This window comes from Aquarana catesbeiana, linkage group LG05 (genome assembly GCF_042186555.1).
Source record: "Aquarana catesbeiana isolate 2022-GZ linkage group LG05, ASM4218655v1, whole genome shotgun sequence".
NCBI lineage: Eukaryota > Metazoa > Chordata > Amphibia > Anura > Ranidae > Aquarana > Aquarana catesbeiana.
Genome location: NC_133328.1, coordinates 340,181,399 through 340,200,573, shown reverse-complemented (window position 1 = coordinate 340,200,573; position 19,175 = coordinate 340,181,399). Strand labels below are relative to the sequence as shown.

The window sequence follows — 19,175 nt, the reverse complement described above, 5'->3', positions numbered from 1 at the left end:
GATGCCCTGTATGCCAGAATAAAGGACATGTAGCTAATGGAAAAAATTACAGCTAGACTACCGGATAGACTGGAAATACATGATAAGGTTTGGGAGCTGTGGCATCTTCGGCAGGACCCTTCTTGAGCCGGGGGATGAGCTATTGTGTTACTTCCCCGCCCTTCTTCTATCTCCCTTTTTCCCCAAAACTCTCTCTTCCCCATCCTTTCTTCTTCTTCATTTCTTACACTCTCTCTTATACTTCATAAGTTTTTATCTCAGCTGTGGAAAACTCCATATGTTCCCTAACAGTTCATGGCATGAACTAGCAAGGATACTGCACCAATTGCTAATATATTGCTTGAATTTGCTATACCCATGTTTCAGTATTACTTGGAGCTTACTTTGTTCGGTTTTTGTCCTTTTCTCTGCTGAGATAACCAATAAAAATTGTTATTTGAAAAAAATGACATACACACCCCTAAACCCCTAATTGGCAAAAACATATATCTGTATGTTGATAAAGTTCAAAAAAATATGGCTGGTGTCTTAAAGAAAATAATGTAATCATTATAACAGTATAAAAGAAGCTGTGATTAGCCGTGACTCAGCAACAATTCAAACTTCTCCTGCAGGTCACTCCTGCTGTGAAGCAAACTATAGCCAAAGCATGGAAAACTCCTCACCCAGGGGCGGACTGATAACTCATAGGGCAATAGGAGATTATGGGGCCCCCCAGGCAATCAGAGATTATGGGAAATGGTCAGTCCGCCCTTGTCCTCACCTCAACATCACAGAAACTAAGAATAGAATTACCACAACAATGATACATGCCGAGGTCAAATTAACCCTGCCAGATAGGGTTAAGAAATATGAGTGCTAGTGGAAACCCTAGGTGGATCATTATCTCCCAGCTGACTTTGACAACACACTACTATCCCCTTGACTATTCCCAATATAGTTAATCAGAGCTTCCCTTTTGGGACTCTCTACACTCCCTACCCCACCCCTTGGGCTGGCCTTTATACCTTCTTACTTCTCCAATTCTCCCTTTTCTCTCCCCTCTTATCCTCTGTCTACTCCCTCTTTCTTCTTCTTTCTTTCAACCTCCCTTCTCTTAGCTAGTTTCTATTTTCTACGAGACTATCCTATCAGTATGGGCTTGTCAGTATGCACATACTCAACAGGATATCAACTATAATTGTCCTACAAGATCCAAGGTTCTAGCTATGCATAGTAAGCACCCCCTTTTTCCTCTTTTAACCATCAGAGTCCCTAGTGCCCAATTTTTTGCTTTTCACTAGGCCCACGCCTATTGAGAAAGATGTAATGATGAAACGCGTCTAGGTGTGTCCACACGGCTTGTTGCATATATCAGATGTTACGATCTCCACCTGGGTATCACCGCGGATAAGAATCCTAGGATTGATGAGCGAGTATTGTTTCATGCTGCACAACGTATATGGATTTATCATGAAATGCTGTTTTTTATCTATGTTTTTGTAAGTGCAATCTAAGAGGGTGGCTCCATTTGTGGGAATACATTTTAAACAGGTTCAGGCTGTGAAGAGATTTTCTTTTCCTTATGTTATGAGTTAAAGATCCAGCAAGCGGAACCTATGTTTTGAATGACCTGACCATCAGAGAGAGACAAATTAATCATTCATGTGTCTGGAAGCAGCCTTTCTGCATGCCAATGGGCATTTAAACCCAAAAGCATTTCCTTTATATTGATCTGGTGAGTGTTGAATTTGAGGGGAGCAGAATCACGTGGTGCGGTGAAGGTGTCTAATATTCATTTGACAAGCCCCCTAACGAATACATTTAGGAGTTCATTTTAATTTGGACTTATCCTTAACAGGACGTTTTATCACAACAGATGTTTTTTCTTTTAAGCCTAAACACTGTATAGCACTGCTTTAGCTTTAAGGATCATCAGACATGAACTTTTAGGGCTTATGTTTATAAGTATTTGTGATTATAGCAGCAGCTTGCCTTATTTCTTCATTTTAACTGTATTAATTTTGTCTCAGCGCCTGATAAGTGATATTATATTACTTTAAGTTCGATTTTGCACTAGGCCTGTTCTCCCTTGAGTCTAATGCTATTGGGTGTTACTCAATGATTTGGATACCTCACTTATATGTAATTATATTGCACTGTTGCATACCTGTATCCTTTTTCAACTGTACAAACCATGCTGTTTGCCAATCCTCTTTTGCGCATCTCTTCACTTACTCTGTACCTGTGTGGGCTGTGTCCCTGTCATTGCACTGCATTATTATACATCCTGTTTTATCCCCTCTTCTTTGGGGATAATTCCTACTTGCCCTGTACCTCTGTATGTTTATTTTGTTATTTAATAAAACATTTGAACAAGACATAAGAAGCTGTGAACCCTGCAAATGAGCTAAAGTTCTGCATCAGAAACTACTAGTCAAGACGCTAAGAGCTGAAATGTAGGGGAAAAGAGAGAGAGGAATGTGATAGTTAAGCTGGCCATACACTAATAGATTTTCTAATGAATGTTCATATGAAAAATCCTAGCAAGACATTTGGCAACAGAGACATAACGAATGTCAATCAAAAAGACTTCAAATTGCATTTGTTTTTAATATTTGATTCTGATATGAATAGCATTTTCAGAAACAAAACCATACACTGTTAGAAACGTGTTTGTTCAAGAAAAAAATTTCCATCTTGGTCTGTCAAATTTTTAACGTCCCTTAACACTATGGCAGATTTACAGTAAATGATAAACCAATGATAGACAAAATTGCTTACTCGAGGAGTCTGCTTCTCAAGCCTCGGCAAATTTGAGCCGCATGGACAACCTCATGCTTCAAAACCTGCGAAAGGACCCAAGAATACATGGCATAAAGGAGAAGAATGATTACTGGTTGGCAACCCTCCTTGACCGCCATTATAAGGGGAAGGTCTCAGAACTCATCCCGTCCCCACAGAGAGTGCAGAAGATAAAATCTCTTGATGGGGGGAGGGGGGATGTAGGATTAAGCACAGGTGTGGTAAATGTAAACAACATGAAAAAGCAGATATTTAGAAGGATCACTAGAATGGAATATAATAGCAAGGAAGCCTTAAGGGTCGTAAAGCACAAAGTACAGGGGGTAATTAAGGGAATACCCCTTTTCTCTCTTTTTGCTTGTTTTCCCTTTTTCTCACCATTTTTACATGTAGTGCACAATATGGTAGTAACAGAGGATTTTTCACTTTAGCTATTTCTTGGGTGTTTTTTTTTTTTCTGGCACGAAACAATGTACTAAGTTTAAGGCACCCACTTTGTTTTTTGGCTTCTTGGAGGTCAGCTCTAATTTGTGGCCTGTTTGATGCAGTCTAAGGTTCTCAAAATAGGTTCCTGGAACGTACGGGGGATGGGGAATCCAAACAAAAGGGCTGCTATTTTTTCGCTACTGGAGCTAAGGGGGGTGGGCCTGGTCTGTTTACAGGAGACACACCTGACAAAGGATACGATGAAATATCTCCCAAGCAGGAGGTTTCAAGCCCAATACCATTCGGTTCACTCTTCATACTCTAGAGGAGTGAGCATATTGGTGACAAGAAGTGTGATGTTCTCTTGTAGACAGACCAGGATAGATAGTTTGGGTCGTTATGTTTTTTTATACTGCTCTATTGAAAACAGAATGTATGTCATTGCTAACATTTATATCCCCCCACCTTTTAAACTGGAAGTGCTATACAACTTATTGGAGTTTATGCTGGATAAGACAGATACCCCGGTGATAGTATTGGGGGACTTTAACGAGGTGGTGAACAGAGAGCTGGACAGATATCCAGCGAAAGTCCAAGCAAATAGTGTAGCAGGGGGTCGGTTGGGTCAATTCTTAGAGGAAGCAGGCCTAGTGGATATATGGAGGGCCCAGAATCCCGGAACAAGGCAGTATTCCTGCTTCTCTGCCTCCCACTCCACCTTGTCCAGGATTGATATGGTCCTGGGGAATGTGGAGGCAACACCACTAATGAAGGATATAGTATACTATCCGAGAGGGGTCTCGGATCACTCTCTGATGGTGGCCTCAATGGACATAGGGGTCAGGGAGGCTAGAGGGTTTTGGAAGCTAAGCCCATATTGGTTGGAGCTAATGGGGGAACCAGAGAGGATAATAAGGAAGTTAGAAGACTTCTTAATATCTAATGAAGGTTCAACCACAGTGGGTGTACAATGGGACACGTTGAAGGCATTCCTGAGGGCATCCTGATCCAGGGGGTGGCAGGTGTAAAAAAAAGGGCAAGGGAGTGGGAGGAGGGAATTAGGAAGGAACTGGAGCTGGCAGAGGAGCAATTCATAGCAAACCCTAGCCCAGAGAAGCAGAAACGGTGGGAGGGAATACAGGAAACCTATAGGGCAGCAGTCTTGAAGAAGGGTGAGAATAAGCAACTCTTCCAGAAACAACGGACATTTGGGGAGGGGGAAAGTGTGGGACGCATGCTGGCCTATTTGGTAAAAACCAACTCCTCCTCCTCGATGATCCCGGCAATCAGGACTCCAAAGGGCGAGATATCCTCCCAGAGATCAGAAATTACACGTATATTCGAAAAGTACTATAAAAATCTGTACAGGTTGCAAGGGATTGCCGAGGAGAAGGACACGAAAATTTTTTTTGAGGGTATAAGGATACCGAGGGTTACTGAAGAGGATAGAGAGGGTATGGATGCGCCAATTACATTAGCTGAAGTACAACTGGCGGTAAAGGGAATGGCAAACCAAAAATCTCCAGGACCGGACGGTCTTCCGGTAGAGACCTATAAGCGGTACGGGAAGGTCCTTTTGCCAGAATTACTGAAGACACTGAACTGGGCTCTTCAGGGAGGGTGTCTGCCTGTTTCGATGACCGAAACAGAGATCATTCTGCTCCATAAAGAGGGGGGTGACCCATTGGACCCGTCGGCATACAGACCTATATCCCTGTTATGCGCAGACGCCAAGATCCTGGCAAGGGTGTTGGCTGCCAGGCTTAATAAAATTATATATAAACTTATCCACGGGGATCAAACGGGATTTATTTCCCATAGGACTACGAGCATGAATATCAGGAGGGTCTATATGAACCTCCAGACCCCGACAGAGAATATGGGATCAAGAGCAGTATTGTCACTGGACATAACTAAGGCCTTTGACAGTTTGGAGTGGCCATATCTCTGGCGGGTGTTGGAGGAATTTGGCCTGGGCCCTGGTTTCAGAAGGTGGATAAAAATATTGTATAAGACCCCAAGTGCAAGGGTTAGGGTCAATAAAGACTTCTCAGGGAAAATATGCTTGAAGAGGGGAACAAGACAGGGGTGCCCTCTGTCCCCCCTGCTTTTTGCCCTGGCTATGGAGCCACTAGCAATTCATATTAGGACCAGCTTAAAGATCAGGGGGTTTGTAAGAAGAATAGGAGAGGAGAAGGTTGCCCTGTATGCCGACGATGTCCTATTGTTTCTTGGGGATACGGGAGGCTCGCTTAGGCAGGTAATAGATACAATGGAGAAGTTTGGTAATGTATCGGGACTGGTGGTGAACTGGAAGAAATCTGCACTTTTGCCGCTAGATACACCCATTGGCCATGACCCGCCGGGGATCCCACATTTAAAAATAACCTCAACAATCCGTTATCTAGGCATAAATATCTCAAAAGACCCTAATCAGTTTATTGTAGATAACCTGGTTCCACTACTGGATAAATTTGAGCGCAAAATCGATATCTGGAACAGGCTGCCCCTTTCTGTAGCAGGTAGGGGCAACCTAATTAAGATGGTTTGGTTGCCCCAATTGTTGTATTTACTACACAATTCACCGGTGTGGGTGAATAAAAAGTGGTTTAAAAAGATAGATTCACTTTTTAGGGATTTGTTATGGAGGAGAGGGAAGGCCAGGATTAGTCTCCAGAACCTACAGCTACCAGCTAAAGAAGGAGGAATAGCTCTCCCGCATCCGAGATGCTATTTTCTGGTGGCACAGCTGCAGCATCTAGGGGGCAGTTGTGCTGATAACAGCCTGTTAACCTTGGAGGCACCCCATAAAATTGTAGCGGTGGCATTGGAAGCAGACTCACTACCTGGTAGTAGCCCCACAACCAAGTTAATAACAAAAGTCTGGAAAGCAACGAAGTCTTTAATGGGATATGTCGGGTTTACAGAATTTGCTCCCCTCTGGCACAACAGAAACCTGCAGGAGATTGTGGCTATGGGGGAATTTAAGGATTGGGCGAGGTGGGGTGTTAACAGTCTCTCCCAACTGTATAGAGGGAATGTATTGAAAACTTTCGAGGATCTTCAAAAAGAATTTAGTATGCCAAAGCAAACATTTTTTAGGTATCTGCAAATGAGAGCGGCTCTGGAGGTGCAATTCAGGGTAGGTCCGCCTGTTTGGGTAGATGCGGTATTACTACAAAGAGTGATCAGACCCGGGAAGAGGAAGGGTTTTATTTCTGAAATATATACGCAACTATGTAAGAAAGCTGTCGTTAGTTCAGAGCACCTTGGCTGTAGGGAGGGGTGGGAGAAAGATATGGGAAAGTTAACCGACACACAATGGAGGGAAATCTTGGAGGTGGGTCAGGAGGTTTCAGTTTCACCTGCACAGAGACTCTCCCACCTAATGCTGCTATATAGAGCATATTACACCCCAAAGAAACTATTCTGCTTTGGCGTAAGACCTGACGCCAAATGCCCTAGGTGCGGGGAGGAGGGTGACCTGATCCACATGGTATGGAGGTGCCCCAAACTAGTACGGTACTGGTTGGGGGTAGTGGGCTTCATTGGAGAAAAGTGGGGAATTTCGTTAGAGGCAGATGTCAGGCTCTGCATACTTGGATATAGGGTATGGAGCCGAGAGGAGGCAACAGTCAAGATAGTGGTTCTGAGATGCCTTTACCAGGCCCGGAAGCTTATCATGCAGAGATGGCAATCAGTCCACCCCCCGACAGCTGACGAGTGGGTTAAAACAGTAAATGACATAATATGGAAAGAGAGAGCTCTATATATCAGAAGAGGGAACCTTAAAAAATTTGGGAAGATGTGGAACCCCTGGTTGGCAAACATAGAGTGTCAGGAATAATGAAAGGTTTGGCTTAGGGTGGGATGAGGGCAAGGGGAGGGTGGGAGGGAGTGGGGGTAAATAGATTCCTGTCGTCCTATTGTACCATATAAAATCATCTACTGGATAAATTTTGTAGATTTAGTGGGAGTGAGGGGGGACTGGTGGAGGGATACAAGGCCCCTTCCCCTGCAGAGTTTCTGCTTATGTGAAATTGAGGATGTTTTTAATGGTGTATGTAAACTAAGAAATGTTAATAAAGATTGTTTAAAGAAAAAAAAAAAAGAAACGTGTTTGTTCAAGAAAAAAATTTCCATCTTGGTCTGTCAAATTTTTAACGTCCCTTAACACTATGGCAGATTTACAGTAAATGATAAACCAATGATAGACAAAATTGCTTACTCGAGGAGTCTGCTTCTCAAGCCTCGGCAAATTTGAGCCGCATGGACAACCTCATGCTTCAAAACCTGCGAAAGGACCCAAGAATACATGGCATAAAGGAGAAGGATGATTACTGGTTGGCAACCCTCCTTGACCGCCATTATAAGGGGAAGGTCTCAGAACTCATCCCGTCCCCACAGAGAGTGCAGAAGATAAAATCTCTTGAGGACACGTTAAAAAGGATTTTATTGAATGTTTTTCCTGACTCCAGTAGGTTACAGGGTTGTGAAAAATGTAGTTTTGAGTCTTCTGTTGGTCAAGAGAGGAGCCTTGTAGAAGGCATCTGCCTAAGTGAGGCATTTCAGGAATTTTTTTTAATTGTACATCACGGGACACAGAGTCATAGTAATTACTATGTGGGTTATAGTGCACCTTCAGGTGCTGGACCCTGGCACACCCTAAACAGGAAGTTGCCTCCCTATATAACCCCTCCCACTACTGGTAGTGTCTCAGTTTTTTCGCCAGTGTCTAAGGTGTTGGTCACGAGTGAAGACGTGCTGTGCTGAGCTCCACTGGAGCAATCCTTGCTGGGGCTAGCTATGCAATGGTACCTGGGCCTTGTACCCGAAGAAACAAGGTTTTGCCTGTAACGCTTCTCTTTTTAGAGAGCTGGACCCCAGAATCCAGTACTTTTGGTATTAAGGCCATAAAGTTTTACTGGTGGGGTGCTTTTTACAGGTCCAAGATTGTGGGTTCCCTGGGGGTCCCCGGTTCCTGAAAGTTTGTTAACGGAACCCACCGTGAAGGGTGAAGATTGGGTCTGTTGTTTTACCACAGAAAACCCTGCGGCAGGAAAGGTAAGTGGAGTTTTTTCTAAGGAATTTTTAAATTTTCTTATGAAATGTCTCCTTTAAAGTAAATATTGTCATGCTTTGCTCAGAGTCACGCTGTGTCACAGAAGCAGCAGACTTTTTCCTCCAGCTATCAGGCAGACCTCTGGTAAGTTTGGGGGGGTTTGCTTCCTCCAGACACCCACACCTGAGCTCCCCTCTTCAAGAGGCTGAGTATAAGGGAGAACTAAAAATGATCAGCAATGCCATTTTCTTTCACCGCCCCTACACAGCGACGGCTTCCAGGTCTCCTCTACGCCATCACTTCCTCACTCAGCCAATCCCATCGGATCGGAGGCCCGTGCTTGTGCGGAAAACTCTTTCTTTGAAAAAGAAAGGGGGGGTGCAATGTAATGGTGGGGGCGGGGCTTAGCACAGCATTGGCATCCTCCAACGTGGAAGTGTGTTTAAAAAAAAAAAACCTCCATTTATGCTGGCTGCAAAATTGTCAGAGAGACATAAGAGCAAAGAAAAGCATGAAAGAGGTTTTGGTGACACAAGCATTTCCTATTTGACACATTTACTATTTGCATCAAGCTGAGCATTAATAGCAGTGGCTGTGGTTGGACTATTTCTCAAGCAGTGGATGCGATTTCTTCTGGTAGTACCTCTGCTTTGTGCATCTGGCTATGGTCAGAAGGGGGGGTTGAAACACCCCCCAAAAAGAGCTAAAAGGGTCTCCCTCAAGCTCTGGAAAGCCTACTCATCTCTACAAATGGCATCCTCCCCTGAGAGGGGGTGGCTGGTCAGAGTGAGCATCGGGGCCATAAAATGTCTGCAACTGTTTTCAACACTGCAGCCCCTGTTTATTTTATTATATAAAAAAAAAGCTTAGCGACTTTAATCGCATCCCAGTGTGGGTCAAAATGTGACAGGTTCTCTTCCATTACCCAGGACCCTCAAACTGAGGAACTAGGGGCAGGAGAAGACGAATTCCTTCCAGTGACCGTGGTGAGGCTGATGACTCCCCTTCTAAGGTGTCAAATACGGGGGAATCAGCTGTTCCAATCTTAAGATTGATTGTACTGCACATTTATGTACCCTTAACTGAGTGTTTGGGTTCACTAAAGCCTCCTCAAGCTGTGCATGCCTTTTCCTGTCTATTCATTGCTGGAAAAGCTTTTTTGTATCTGAGAGGATCACCCAGATAAGCATTTTTTTCCCTCCTAAAAAGTTTTCACACTTTATCCTATGGTGGAGGAAATTCACTAAGTAGGGTATACCAGCAATTGACGCTGCTATATCCTCTGTGAACAAGTTTGACTTGTCCGGCAGACAATGCTCAATTGCTTAGGGATCCAACGGATAAAAAGGTGGAATTCCTATTGGAAAAAAAAAACACTTTTTTTTTCTCTGGCAGATTGAGCGTCTCAGCCTGCGCTGACAGTAATTGCTTAATTATTGAGAGACCAGTTTAAACAGGTGTTCAAGATTATCCTGCTGAGCAGGCCCAGGAGGCAGCTTTATGTTTGCAATAGTTGCTATGAGAGATTCTATCCTTCAGGTCTTACGCACTTCGCTTAGCGCCTTGTAAGAAGCTCCTGGCTAGTCTTCCTTTTTGCGGTGAAACAGCTATTTGGGAATATTTTTGATAATACATCCAAAGAAATTCTAGTGGAAAGCACCCCTTTTGTCATTTAAGAAAAGGAGTAAATGTATTTTTGTTTTAAAGCTCCTTCTCCTGTGCCACAGGCATCAGCCTCCAGGCAGTCACAGCCGCTTCCACGGTCAGGTTCAATCGAATAGGGGGAATTCTTTTGCAGTTCTCAAGGATCTGGAAGGAAGAGTGGCGAGACCAATGGGGGACTTCCTCAATAGCTCCAGGGTACAAACTGGAGTTCCAAGAGTTCCCGTCTCCTCGTTTTCTCAGATCAAACATTTCTAAGGATCCAGAGAAAAAGACAAAAGTGATCATGGGGGTCCCCATGTAAGAACAGAGGTTGGGGTTTGGTTCAAACCTCTTTTATTCACGGTGCCAAATCTGAATGAACATTCTGGATCTCAAAAATATAAATTCAATTCCTGAATATAACCACTCTTTTTTCATATGAAGTTAATCCAAATCAGTTATCTCCATCCTACAAGGAGGAGAACTTCTGGCGTCAATCGACATCAAAGATGCATACCTCCATATGCCTATTTCCTCGCTCACTAGTAATATCTACTCTTCAAGGTGGCAAATCACCCGCCTGCCGGCAGGCCGAGCCGGGCATCGCGCAGGCCCCGCCACCCTTTACCCGGGGGACGGAGGGGGCTCAGAAGGTTTGGAAGTCTCTAGCCCGGGTGCCCCTTGTGAGGAGGGTGTCCTGCCAAGCGCCCGGACGCTCACGGTCATTTTCAGTGTATAGCCCTGCTTTTCGGTCCAGCTACTGGACCTTGAGCGTTCACAAAGGTTCTGGCCCCTCTTCTAACCAGATTAAGGGCCCAAGGTATAACAATTATGGTTTACCTAGTCGATCTGCTCTTGATAGACCAGTCGGTAGCCCGCTTGGACCAAAGTATGGTCACCACATTCAACTACCTGGAATACCTAGGTTGGATTCTCAAACTAGAGAAATCTTCCTTAAAACCATGAAGAAGGCTAAAATACTTGGGTCCGATCATAGGTACACCCAAAAAAGGGTATTCTTACCCCAGGCAAAGATCAGTGCCATAAAGGAACTGATTTAGGTGGTCGAAGCAAAATGAATTTCTTCTATTTAACTTTGCATGAGGTTGTTAGGAAAGATGGTGGCTTCATTCGAGGTCATTCCTTATGCTCAGTTTCATTCGCTGCAAAACAGTATCCTATCGGCTTGGAACAAAGGGTTCAAGCTCTACATTCCCAATGTGTCTGACTCCAAAGCCTATGGCCACATCACCCTGATAGTGCCTGATCTCGTCTGATCTTGGAGGCTGAGCAGGGTTGGGCCTGGTTAGTATCAGGATGAGAGACCACCTGGAAATACCAGGTACTGTAGGCTGGGTGTGCCGAAGCCTCAGTTTATGGTTAATATCCAAAAATCTACTTAGGGGAAAAACCTTTCTTCAGTTACCTGGGAAGTGGTAACAACATATGCCAACCTTTTTTGATTAGGTTGGGGAACAGTCCTGGAAGAGGCAACTGTCCAAGAGAAGTGGCCCAGATCAGAAATGGCCTTGCCCATTAACGTTTTAGAAATTCAGGCAGAGCTCTTGGTCCTGAGGGCCTGAACGTTCAGTTTACAGTATTGTCCTGCCAGGATTCAATGCCACAGCAATGGCCTATATTGATTATCATACAGGGGGCTGCACATACAGGGGGTTCTTCCAAAGAAGTAGCGTTCTTAAAATAAGTGGCACTTCCGCTCTTGCTCCATCCATCTGATCATTTTGTTCTCTCTTCACAGGTAAACCTGCGTTTATATCTCCACATACCTTAAAACTGAACATTGCATGACTGCAAAAAAGCTTATTGGGTAAACCTGCGTTTATATCTCCACATACCTTAAAACTGAACATTGCATGACTGCAAAAAAGCTTATTGGGTAAACCTGCGTTTATATCTCCACATACCTTAAAACTGAACATTGCATGACTGCAAAAAAGCTTATTGGGTAAACCTGCGTTTATATCTCCACATACCTTAAAACTGAACATTGCATGACTGCAAAAAAGCTTATTGGGTAAACCTGCGTTTATATCTCCACATACCTTAAAACTGAACATTGCATGACTGCAAAAAAGCTTATTGGGTAAATCTGTTTGTCACCACTGTTTCAACTCCATCTGTAGCCATGCTCACATTATTTCAATGTTTATTTAGCCATTAAGTCTTACCTAAATTATGGGTTGCCTTATCTTTACAATTTTGGCCTTTTAGTCCCCTTGCAGTTTGATTGTGGTGTGAAAGTTATGCCCTGCTAGCTGTGTTGCTAATATGCCCTCCTAATTGATTAATTGCCAGATTCAACCCACACCCAACACACAGTATAAAAACAAGGCCTTCCTTACGGGGGAACACATACAGGGGGCTGCACATACAGGGGGTTCTTCCAAAGAAGTGGCGTTCTTAAAATAAGTGGCACTTCCGCTCTTGCTCCATCCATCTGATCATTTTGTTCTCTCTTCACAGGTAAACCTGCGTTTATATCTCCACATACCTTAAAACTGAACATTGCATGACTGCAAAAAAGCTTATTGGGTAAACCTGCGTTTATATCTCCACATACCTTAAAACTGAACATTGCATGACTGCAAAAAAGCTTATTGGGTAAACCTGCGTTTATATCTCCACATACCTTAAAACTGAACATTGCATGACTGCAAAAAAGCTTATTGGGTAAATCTGTTTGTCACCACTGTTTCAACTCCATCTGTAGCCATGCTCACATTATTTCAATGTTTATTTAGCCATTAAGTCTTACCTAAATTATGGGTTGCCTTATCTTTACAATTTTGGCCTTTTAGTCCCCTTGCAGTTTGATTGTGGTGTGAAAGTTATGCCCTGCTAGCTGTGTTGCTAATATGCCCTCCTAATTGATTAATTGCCAGATTCAACCCACACCCAACACACAGTATAAAAACAAGGCCTTCCTTACGGGGGAACACATACAGGGGGCTGCACATACAGGGGGTTCTTCCAAAGAAGTGGCGTTCTTAAAATAAGTGGCACTTCCGCTCTTGCTCCATCCATCTGATCATTTTGTTCTCTCTTCACAGGTAAACCTCCGTTTATATCTCCACATACCTTAAAACTGAACATTGCATGACTGCAAAAAAGCTTATTGGGTAAACCTGCGTTTATATCTCCACATACCTTAAAACTGAACATTGCATGACTGCAAAAAAGCTTATTGGGTAAACCTGCGTTTATATCTCCACATACCTTAAAACTGAACATTGCATGACTGCAAAAAAGCTTATTGGGTAAATCTGTTTGTCACCACTGTTTCAACTCCATCTGTAGCCATGCTCACATTATTTCAATGTTTATTTAGCCATTAAGTCTTACCTAAATTATGGGTTGCCTTATCTTTACAATTTTGGCCTTTTAGTCCCCTTGCAGTTTGATTGTGGTGTGAAAGTTATGCCCTGCTAGCTGTGTTGCTAATATGCCCTCCTAATTGATTAATTGCCAGATTCAACCCACACCCAACACACAGTATAAAAACAAGGCCTTCCTTACGGGGGAACACATACAGGGGGCTGCACATACAGGGGGTTCTTCCAAAGAAGTGGCGTTCTTAAAATAAGTGGCACTTCCGCTCTTGCTCCATCCATCTGATCATTTTGTTCTCTCTTCACAGGTAAACCTGCGTTTATATCTCCACATACCTTAAAACTGAACATTGCATGACTGCAAAAAAGCTTATTGGGTAAACCTGCGTTTATATCTCCACATACCTTAAAACTGAACTTTGCATGACTGCAAAAAAGCTTATTGGGTAAATCTGTTTGTCACCACTGTTTCAACTCCATCTGTAGCCATGCTCACATTATTTCAATGTTTATTTAGCCATTAAGTCTTACCTAAATTATGGGTTGCCTTATCTTTACAATTTTGGCCTTTTAGTCCCCTTGCAGTTTGATTGTGGTGTGAAAGTTATGCCCTGCTAGCTGTGTTGCTAATATGCCCTCCTAATTGATTAATTGCCAGATTCAACCCACACCCAACACACAGTATAAAAACAAGGCCTTCCTTACGGGGGAACACATACAGGGGGCTGCACATACAGGGGGTTCTTCCAAAGAAGTGGCGTTCTTAAAATAAGTGGCACTTCCGCTCTTGCTCCATCCATCTGATCATTTTGTTCTCTCTTCACAGGTAAACCTGCGTTTATATCTCCACATACCTTAAAACTGAACATTGCATGACTGCAAAAAAGCTTATTGGGTAAACCTGCGTTTATATCTCCACATACCTTAAAACTGAACATTGCATGACTGCAAAAAAGCTTATTGGGTAAACCTGCGTTTATATCTCCACATACCTTAAAACTGAACATTGCATGACTGCAAAAAAGCTTATTGGGTAAATCTGTTTGTCACCACTGTTTCAACTCCATCTGTAGCCATGCTCACATTATTTCAATGTTTATTTAGCCATTAAGTCTTACCTAAATTATGGGTTGCCTTATCTTTACAATTTTGGCCTTTTAGTCCCCTTGCAGTTTGATTGTGGTGTGAAAGTTATGCCCTGCTAGCTGTGTTGCTAATATGCCCTCCTAATTGATTAATTGCCAGATTCAACCCACACCCAACACACAGTATAAAAACAAGGCCTTCCTTACGGGGGAACACATACAGGGGGCTGCACATACAGGGGGTTCTTCCAAAGAAGTGGCGTTCTTAAAATAAGTGGCACTTCCGCTCTTGCTCCATCCATCTGATCATTTTGTTCTCTCTTCACAGGTAAACCTGCGTTTATATCTCCACATACCTTAAAACTGAACATTGCATGACTGCAAAAAAGCTTATTGGGTAAACCTGCGTTTATATCTCCACATACCTTAAAACTGAACATTGCATGACTGCAAAAAAGCTTATTGGGTAAACCTGCGTTTATATCTCCACATACCTTAAAACTGAACATTGCATGACTGCAAAAAAGCTTATTGGGTAAATCTGTTTGTCACCACTGTTTCAACTCCATCTGTAGCCATGCTCACATTATTTCAATGTTTATTTAGCCATTAAGTCTTACCTAAATTATGGGTTGCCTTATCTTTACAATTTTGGCCTTTTAGTCCCCTTGCAGTTTGATTGTGGTGTGAAAGTTATGCCCTGCTAGCTGTGTTGCTAATATGCCCTCCTAATTGATTAATTGCCAGATTCAACCCACACCCAACACACAGTATAAAAACAAGGCCTTCCTTACGGGGGAACACATACAGGGGGCTGCACATACAGGGGGTTCTTCCAAAGAAGTGGCGTTCTTAAAATAAGTGGCACTTCCGCTCTTGCTCCATCCATCTGATCATTTTGTTCTCTCTTCACAGGTAAACCTGCGTTTATATCTCCACATACCTTAAAACTGAACATTGCATGACTGCAAAAAAGCTTATTGGGTAAACCTGCGTTTATATCTCCACATACCTTAAAACTGAACATTGCATGACTGCAAAAAAGCTTATTGGGTAAACCTGCGTTTATATCTCCACATACCTTAAAACTGAACATTGCATGACTGCAAAAAAGCTTATTGGGTAAACCTGCGTTTATATCTCCACATACCTTAAAACTGAACATTGCATGACTGCAAAAAAGCTTATTGGGTAAATCTGTTTGTCACCACTGTTTCAACTCCATCTGTAGCCATGCTCACATTATTTCAATGTTTATTTAGCCATTAAGTCTTACCTAAATTATGGGTTGCCTTATCTTTACAATTTTGGCCTTTTAGTCCCCTTGCAGTTTGATTGTGGTGTGAAAGTTATGCCCTGCTAGCTGTGTTGCTAATATGCCCTCCTAATTGATTAATTGCCAGATTCAACCCACACCCAACACACAGTATAAAAACAAGGCCTTCCTTACGGGGGAACACATACAGGGGGCTGCACATACAGGGGGTTCTTCCAAAGAAGTGGCGTTCTTAAAATAAGTGGCACTTCCGCTCTTGCTCCATCCATCTGATCATTTTGTTCTCTCTTCACAGGTAAACCTGCGTTTATATCTCCACATACCTTAAAACTGAACATTGCATGACTGCAAAAAAGCTTATTGGGTAAACCTGCGTTTATATCTCCACATACCTTAAAACTGAACATTGCATGACTGCAAAAAAGCTTATTGGGTAAACCTGCGTTTATATCTCCACATACCTTAAAACTGAACATTGCATGACTGCAAAAAAGCTTATTGGGTAAATCTGTTTGTCACCACTGTTTCAACTCCATCTGTAGCCATGCTCACATTATTTCAATGTTTATTTAGCCATTAAGTCTTACCTAAATTATGGGTTGCCTTATCTTTACAATTTTGGCCTTTTAGTCCCCTTGCAGTTTGATTGTGGTGTGAAAGTTATGCCCTGCTAGCTGTGTTGCTAATATGCCCTCCTAATTGATTAATTGCCAGATTCAACCCACACCCAACACACAGTATAAAAACAAGGCCTTCCTTACGGGGGAACACATACAGGGGGCTGCACATACAGGGGGTTCTTCCAAAGAAGTGGCGTTCTTAAAATAAGTGGCACTTCCGCTCTTGCTCCATCCATCTGATCATTTTGTTCTCTCTTCACAGGTAAACCTGCGTTTATATCTCCACATACCTTAAAACTGAACATTGCATGACTGCAAAAAAGCTTATTGGGTAAACCTGCGTTTATATCTCCACATACCTTAAAACTGAACATTGCATGACTGCAAAAAAGCTTATTGGGTAAACCTGCGTTTATATCTCCACATACCTTAAAACTGAACATTGCATGACTGCAAAAAAGCTTATTGGGTAAATCTGTTTGTCACCACTGTTTCAACTCCATCTGTAGCCATGCTCACATTATTTCAATGTTTATTTAGCCATTAAGTCTTACCTAAATTATGGGTTGCCTTATCTTTACAATTTTGGCCTTTTAGTCCCCTTGCAGTTTGATTGTGGTGTGAAAGTTATGCCCTGCTAGCTGTGTTGCTAATATGCCCTCCTAATTGATTAATTGCCAGATTCAACCCACACCCAACACACAGTATAAAAACAAGGCCTTCCTTACGGGGGAACACATACAGGGGGCTGCACATACAGGGGGTTCTTCCAAAGAAGTGGCGTTCTTAAAATAAGTGGCACTTCCGCTCTTGCTCCATCCATCTGATCATTTTGTTCTCTCTTCACAGGTAAACCTGCGTTTATATCTCCACATACCTTAAAACTGAACATTGCATGACTGCAAAAAAGCTTATTGGGTAAACCTGCGTTTATATCTCCACATACCTTAAAACTGAACATTGCATGACTGCAAAAAAGCTTATTGGGTAAACCTGCGTTTATATCTCCACATACCTTAAAACTGAACATTGCATGACTGCAAAAAAGCTTATTGGGTAAATCTGTTTGTCACCACTGTTTCAACTCCATCTGTAGCCATGCTCACATTATTTCAATGTTTATTTAGCCATTAAGTCTTACCTAAATTATGGGTTGCCTTATCTTTACAATTTTGGCCTTTTAGTCCCCTTGCAGTTTGATTGTGGTGTGAAAGTTATGCCCTGCTAGCTGTGTTGCTAATATGCCCTCCTAATTGATTAATTGCCAGATTCAACCCACACCCAACACACAGTATAAAAACAAGGCCTTCCTTACGGGGGAACACATACAGGGGGCTGCACATACAGGGGGTTCTTCCAAAGAAGTGGCGTTCTTAAAATAAGTGGCACTTCCGCTCTTGCTCCATCCATCTGATCATTTTGTTCTCTCTTCACAGGTAAACCTGCGTTTATATCTCCACATACCTTAAAACTGAACATTGCATGACTGCAAAAAAGCTTATTGGGTAAACCTGCGTTTATATCTCCACATACCTTAAAACTGAACATTGCATGACTGCAAAAAAGCTTATTGGGTAAATCTGTTTGTCACCACTGTTTCAACTCCATCTGTAGCCATGCTCACATTATTTCAATGTTTATTTAGCCATTAAGTCTTACCTAAATTATGGGTTGCCTTATCTTTACAATTTTGGCCTTTTAGTCCCCTTGCAGTTTGATTGTGGTGTGAAAGTTATGCCCTGCTAGCTGTGTTGCTAATATGCCCTCCTAATTGATTAATTGCCAGATTCAACCCACACCCAACACACAGTATAAAAACAAGGCCTTCCTTACGGGGGAACACATACAGGGGGCTGCACATACAGGGGGTTCTTCCAAAGAAGTGGCGTTCTTAAAATAAGTGGCACTTCCGCTCTTGCTCCATCCATCTGATCATTTTGTTCTCTCTTCACAGGTAAACCTGCGTTTATATCTCCACATACCTTAAAACTGAACATTGCATGACTGCAAAAAAGCTTATTGGGTAAACCTGCGTTTATATCTCCACATACCTTAAAACTGAACATTGCATGACTGCAAAAAAGCTTATTGGGTAAACCTGCGTTTATATCTCCACATACCTTAAAACTGAACATTGCATGACTGCAAAAAAGCTTATTGGGTAAATCTGTTTGTCACCACTGTTTCAACTCCATCTGTAGCCATGCTCACATTATTTCAATGTTTATTTAGCCATTAAGTCTTACCTAAATTATGGGTTGCCTTATCTTTACAATTTTGGCCTTTTAGTCCCCTTGCAGTTTGATTGTGGTGTGAAAGTTATGCCCTGCTAGCTGTGTTGCTAATATGCCCTCCTAATTGATTAATTGCCAGATTCAACCCACACCCAACACACAGTATAAAAACAAGGCCTTCCTTACGGGGGAACACATACAGGGGGCTGCACATACAGGGGGTTCTTCCAAAGAAGTGGCGTTCTTAAAATAAGTGGCACTTCCGCTCTTGCTCCATCCATCTGATCATTTTGTTCTCTCTTCACAGGTAAACCTGCGTTTATATCTCCACATACCTTAAAACTGAACATTGCATGACTGCAAAAAAGCTTATTGGGTAAACCTGCGTTTATATCTCCATATACCTTAAAACTGAACATTGCATGACTGCAAAAAAGCTTATTGGGTAAATCTGTTTGTCACCACTGTTTCAACTCCATCTGTAGCCATGCTCACATTATTTCAATGTTTATTTAGCCATTAAGTCTTACCTAAATTATGGGTTGCCTTATCTTTACAATTTTGGCCTTTTAGTCCCCTTGCAGTTTGATTGTGGTGTGAAAGTTATGCCCTGCTAGCTGTGTTGCTAATATGCCCTCCTAATTGATTAATTGCCAGATTCAACCCACACCCAACACACAGTATAAAAACAAGG

At 42.5% G+C, this 19,175-nt stretch overlaps 1 pseudogene; it reads left to right on the top strand.

Moving 5' to 3' along the window:
- The first annotated feature begins 11,151 nt into the window (after positions 1–11,151).
- Positions 11,152–11,270, top strand: LOC141146345 (5S ribosomal RNA; annotated as a pseudogene).
- The last annotated feature ends 7,905 nt before the right edge of the window (positions 11,271–19,175 follow it).